Source organism: Acipenser ruthenus, chromosome 32 (assembly GCF_902713425.1).
Source record: "Acipenser ruthenus chromosome 32, fAciRut3.2 maternal haplotype, whole genome shotgun sequence".
NCBI classification, from domain to species: Eukaryota; Metazoa; Chordata; class Actinopteri; order Acipenseriformes; family Acipenseridae; genus Acipenser; species Acipenser ruthenus.
The window spans coordinates 7,873,119-7,879,784 of record NC_081220.1 but is presented as its reverse complement, the minus strand read 5'-3'; the positions used below and the strand labels follow the sequence as shown (position 1 = coordinate 7,879,784).

The 6,666-nt window shown below is 41.3% G+C and overlaps 1 long non-coding RNA gene across 1 annotated transcript; it reads left to right on the top strand.

The window, feature by feature from the left end:
• Positions 1 to 1,209: 1,209 nt before the first annotated feature.
• Positions 1,210 to 5,521, top strand: LOC131703035 (uncharacterized). The gene is made up of 2 exons (XR_009309653.1): positions 1,210 to 1,976; positions 3,381 to 5,521. It is a non-coding gene; the product is annotated as an uncharacterized LOC131703035 (long non-coding RNA).
• The last annotated feature ends 1,145 nt before the right edge of the window (positions 5,522 to 6,666 follow it).

Here is a 6,666-nt window from a genome sequence, read left to right as displayed (position 1 = left end):
CTGAATTACCAAGCAGCAGAAAAAAAAAAAAAACTGAACTCATCGTTTTAACCAGTCACACGGCAGTGGCCGGGCCGAACCATGGAAACGTTACAAATCAGAGATGATCCGTTTTCTTTTCTCCCAAATACGTTATGCAAAGTATGCAACTTTTCTGCCCACTTTGATCACAGGCAGTTTTATCCCCCAGTTTCGGCTGCCAATTCCAATATTCTGTCTCTCTAAAGCATCTTAAATCGTGGAAAGCGCTCTTTGTTTAAAATTACACTGAAGACTTATTTTGTTCGACCAGGCTTACAATTACATATTTTCTTGTTTTCAAACAGATTTTGTGAAGCGCATATGGGGCGCTATAGAAAATATATATGATTAATTGATTGATTGATTGAATGTTAGCCTGCGTTCGATCTGGCAGGTTTAATTCTTCAAAAGACAACGCCGAAGGGTCTGATAAATGACATTGTAATTATTTGAGATGATGCATGTAGACAATAATGTAAAAATGGTTGTTTTCAAATTTGTATCATTTAATTTCATTTTTATTTTTAAATGTAGAGCTGTTTTATAGTTATTAATGTATTATTATTAGGCTTGTAGTATTAATATTATTCATAATGTTCATTATTAACGTCGGTATTGTCGGTATTAAACACAGCCAGATATGAGGTTCAGTCCAAACAGAGCGCCGAACTCAGCGAGGTCCAGCAGGGGACAGTAACTTCACACGGGGCCATTTCATCTACCATCACCTCACAAACACAAACAAGCAAATCATTATTATTCTCCATTTTTAAAAGTCGCTCAGCGCTCTCCTGTAGCAGAGCGTTAAGTCATTTAAATTCAGCTCCGTGTGCTTTCTGAGCGGCTCACTTACTTAACGCGCCTGAATGCATCGCATTGAACACAGCGCTGAAAGAGCCAACATGGCGAACTCTGACATCCAGTTTCATAACCGCCTCCGACAGGGAGGCCAGCCAATCAGGCTCACATGCTGGGGATAGAGTGTTTCTACAGCCAATCAGGCTCACATGCTGGGATAGAATGTTTCTACAGCCAATCAGACTCACATGCTGGGGATAGAGTGTTTCTACAGCCAATCAGACTCACATGCTGGGGATAGAGTGTTTCTACAGCCAATAATACGCGATTGTTCCAACCAGACCGGCCTTCTGCTGGTGACGCTTTCATTTCAGTACAGGAAATAGAGAGGTTTGTTTTGTTCATGTGTGGAGAGGTGGTTGCAGTCAGTGATGATTTTACAACACGCTGTCTCCTGCTGTTTAAAATATTTATGCTGGGATGAAATGTTTTTTAATATTTTGTGATTTTTGTGTTTGTTTATCACCTGCACAGAGTTCCGTGAAAAGGAAAGCATCCCTTTTCTGTGTTGAATTTCACACACAGAGCGGAGCGCGTCAGTCGCAGCTACAGACAAGTCGAGCTTTTCAATGAGATGATTTACTGAGAAACAAACGCGTTGAAGCTCCAGCAGAGCTCTGCGCGATTCTGAAAGACCAAAGTAAAGTTACTCCTTGCAAAGCATGTTGTTTGTGTTCTTTCTTTATCACAACAGAAGAAGTGATGAATATATTTGAATGGGAAGGCTACAGTACAAAATAAATATTAATAAATAAAAACCGCAGGCGGTGTTTCTGATTGAAAAGAGGATTCCGCTAGACCAGTGTGAAACTCAAACCAGTGAAGATGGACGCGTCAGCGTGTCCGTGTCGCTCTCAAGACGAGCTCGCCTCTACCATCGAGCACGCAGTGAAAGCGGCTCTACACACCGTCTTGTGCGCGATTACTAAAGCTGTCGGCAGCAAATTCACTGAATTCAGAGTGGAAATGGAACAAAAAGGAGAAAGAGAATGAAAGTCTGAAGCTGAGATTGGAAATATCAGAGAGCGAGCTGAAAGCAGTGCGAGGGTGTATAAACGCTGCAGATGCAGACACTAAACAACCTTTAATATTTCAAGGTAAGATTGATTTTATTGTGTGGTATTGCTTGGTCAATCAAACACCTTAAACTACCTTTGTGATCTAATATCAACATACAGGCAGCAGCACATCGGGTTTCAGTGTTTGATTGAACTGTTTGACTGCGAATCTATTTTTAGATAAATGGTTTCATTGTATTCCGCTCCAGTGCTGTTGAGTTTGTCTTTGGTACAGTCGCGGCTCATTCGCTGCTCGTTCTTTTGCTTTCGTCCTGTTTCCTTCTTGTTCCACACACACACATTTACACGATCTTTCCAGACCTCACTGTGTGAATAAAGGGGCGGCAGCAGCACCCTGCCTGCACCAATCCGCTGTAAGATTTTGGACCCGAGTGGTTCCACAAGTTCAATTAAGGGTTGAAGTTGGAGGAAGTAAATACAACACAGTAAGGTGTCAACTGAATTGTATCATTTTATTGAGTCTCTAGATTGAGTCTCTAAATAAAGTACTTTGTTCAGCTGATGGTAAACGGAATTAGGAAACGGTCGCTCATATTGCTTATAAACATTTACTAATACAGGTTATTATTTAAGAGCAGAGATGAGTTTGCACGGGATACATACAATAGGGAGAGCCACACCATTACAAATGTATTTTAATACTACAAGGGATGTTATTGGATTTATATCTACAGTTCACGTGACGTTGCACAAGTAAGCTTCCAGTGTTGTTGCTAATGATTATTACACAGGTGGAGTTTGTACAAAAAACATATTGCTGCACTTTAAAAAGTTTGAGTTGTGTAAATCACGTGTTTAAATGAAACTGCTTTGAGAATAAGCAGGCTATCCTGCTGCAGTCGCTTGTCTGCTCATTGTATTTGACACATTGAAACTTGTATTCTGCGTTGACCGTTTCCTTCAAAACCGTTCTCACAATACAGTATCAGGTAACAAAAAGGCATTCCTCAGACACTTTGCTAAGACTGCAAGTCTCCTGGCTTGGTTTCTAAGCATGTTTGCAGTAGAGAAATGGATGTTTGCATTAGAACAATGCAAAGGCAGAATGGTGGTCATGATGGTGATTGACAGGGAGGTAGAAGTGGATGCAATGCTCCAGTGTGAGGCTACAGGAGGTGAGAAAGCCTAGCAGCACTGAGACTTGTTTTGTACAGGACGTAGAATAAAAAGATGTTCATATGAAAATGCCTTTTCCTTCACTTTGTTCATAGGAACACAAACACAGCGTTAACCGATAATTGCAATGTAGAATAACAGGAATGGTATCAATGCCATCATGTACCTAAACCACCAAACTATTATACCGGCTCAACCCTATACGAAATAACTGAGGAACAGTAACTTTAAATCCCTGATCAAAGCAACTAACAAACCTAGCTGGTAAGTAAGAGATCTAATTGTATACAGTTTTGTTTCCCACAGATCCCAAAGAGAGCCACGCTATCCCTGAATCTGAAGCACAGGAAGGGCCAAAGATAGAAGCAGGAGTGCTGTGCAAGTTTAATGCAGGTTACAGAGCTGGCATGTGTTAAAGATGAAGAGGTCCCTCAACAGGAATGTGTTCCTATTAAAGAGGAATTCATAGAGCAGGAATGTGTCCCCATCGCAGAGGAACTTCCTCATGAAAATCATGTCTGTACACTTGAGGAGAACAACAAGCTGGGATCCAACCTGTGTGATGACTCTCCATCTGAATGTGAACTGGGATTTAGAGGTAATCCTACAAAACAAGCAGCATTGAGCTGCCTGTTCATCCTGGAGAACCTGGTACTGAACACCAGCAGGGTGCTTGAGATTCATATTTTAACCAAGGGGAGCTGCCCAACCACTATGTCAACAAGGACATCACTGTGCTTGCTTCTGAGGCACCTGCTAGATGTGCAGCCGCTGCCACGCCTCTTTAGAATGCTGTGAGATCAGCGGTGTCCAATCATGCTCCTGGAGGCCATTCCACTCCACATTGAACAGGTTCAGTTATATAAAGTGCTACTCCTGTGCCTGGATGGACACCCCTGTGTTAGATATTTGCCTTTCCTCATTCCTGGTAGGCTGTTTGCAGTTCTGCTCCCACAGCTTTACAGAGCTGCAGGGATCACATGTCCCATCACTGGGTGATGCCAAATCCAGTTGGGTTCCTCAGCATCACCAGAAGAAACATTTCAGTAGAGAATTTCTGTGGAGAATGTATGCAGCAGGATCAACAACATGAGTCTTATTTTATTTCTTACACTTTATGCAAATACAATATCATTTTTAAACGCTCATCTCACTGCAACTATCCAGAGGATTGTAATGTTTGCTCGCAATGCCACATTTCACTTTTGTGTGTCTCACAGTAAGCATTGCTGTGTTATTATTGTCACAGTACAGTAAGTATGTGTGTGGAGGTGTTCTGTACAGCAGACCAGCTCAACAGATAATTTCTATATTAATTATTAATTATCAAAAAACAAATTAAATATTAGATACATTGCAGTACTATCAAAATGCAGGTACTAAATAGGATTTTTCATGATGCTCTGTTGGCTTGATTTAAAGTAATCCATTTTAAACATTAAAAAAAAGCATGTTGTTTTTCATTTTCCACTTGGCTGACATGTTGACATCATTTTTGCTGTGACTGAAACTTGCGGGACACTTAACTGGTGAATGAATCCACCTCAGCTCAAGCAACCAATCACTGTACTGCTCATTCGCTTGTTTTCAGAACAGTGCATGTGGAAGAATGCTGTACAATAACCTTTGTCTCTCTTCTCTTTCTTTCTTTAGCTTCTAAAGTAGATGAAGGAGAACACGACTCCACTCTATCACCCCAGTGCAAAAACGCTTCTAGAGGCAAACCACAGTGCAAGAAACACAGAGAAACAACACCCCAAGAAGAAAATGTGAAGACATTGAGAACTCACTCAGTTACAATTCCTTCTTTACAAGACAGACACCCACTTACTGTGGAGAGTACAGAGACGGCACATTCTGTGTGTTTTAACAATTCTGAATCCCAGGGCAACTTGAAGACCTTACCTCATTCTATTAAAGGTGGGAAGAGTTCCTGTCAATTAGATGTTCCTGAAACTCACAAGGGAAATCCCTCAGGAGGGACTCCGTGTTCCTGGGCTGATTGTGGGAAGAGTTTCAATCATATATCACTGCTTAAAAGACACCAGCGCGTTCACACAGGAGAGAAACGTTATCACTGTGCTGTTTGTGGGAAGAGATTCAGTCCGTTCGGAAACCACACAAGACACCATATCATTCACACATATGTGTAATCCTATCCCTGCACTTAGTGTGAAGAAGTTAAGTCAGTTGCAGGCTCTTACAGGACTTGAGAACATTCTCAGAAATGCAGACACTTGGGGACACCTAAACAACAGGAGTGCATTCGACTAAATACAGAAATATTAACTGAAAACAAAAGAATAAACTTGCTTGATAAATAGGGTCACCCCTAATCACAATCTGTTCAGATCAAAAACTCACCAAAATCTGTGTTCATCATGTTGTTGAGCATTCTGATTGTGTTACATCACATTAGTATTATATTAAATAGATTGTTATTATGAGTGCAAGTTTCTCTTTTTTTCCTCCTGCATTGCTCAGCCTCTTTCAGTGTGTTGTGTGGAATCTTCCCTGATACCATGGTGAATCTGTGGTACCTCAAGACGCAGCACAGTATACCACAGTTATCATGCGGGCAGCTTGAAGTGGAAAATCAATACTGTTTCCAGCAGGGTGCGCCAGAGACCTTTTAGCACTTTAATGGGCTGCATACCATTGCTTCTTAACAAGGTGATTTCTGCTCCTGATGTGTTGAATACTCCCATCTCTCTCTGGGGGACTCTATTAAACAAACAGGCACAAGGAATTTAGAAATCACAGCTTTATTACATCAGCTTAGATTCTCTCGTGTACCAGTTCTCTGTGCATGGAAACAACATTTTCATGAGCCATCTCTGAAAACAACACAAGATCTTTACACATGACTAATTTATATAGCAATCCCCACCTTTCCCCTTCATTTGCATGACGTCTGATGAAAGCCGGGTTTTCTCAAGTAAAATAAACTGAGCGAATGGGAACCCGAAAAAGCATTTTGCACAAGACATTTTTATTAAGCAATTCCAGTGGTTTGCAGAAGTATTCACCCCCCTGCAAAGTTTTCACATTTTGTTGGCAGCTGAGCGTACTGCATGACGCTTTCAAATTAGACTTTACATGTAGAATCTACACAAACTACTCCACATTGATTAAGTTAAAGGTCACAAAATTAGTGAAATAGTTTTAGCCTGTATGTACTCAAAGTGGTTTAACTTGTAGATAATTACATTCAGGCATATAAAGACTTTCAAGCTGCAACTCACATAGTGAACCAACAAAGCAACCATGAAGACCAAGGAGCTTTCGAAACAAGTCAGGGATAAAGTGGTAGAGAGGCACAGAGAAGGGTTCAAGAACATTTCAAAGGCTCTGATTATCCCTCTCAGCACAGTGAAGGCCATCATTAAGAAGTGGAAGATGCATCATACCACCCAGACACTACCCAGATCAGGTCGCCCTCCCAAACTGAGCAGCTGGACAAGCAGGAATCTGGTTCGGGATGTCACTAAAGCCACCAATGACCTTGAGAGATCTGCAAAGTTCTGTGTCTAAGGTGGGAGTCAGCATTCACACATCAACAATAAGCCAGTCCCTACACAAAGCTGGCCTG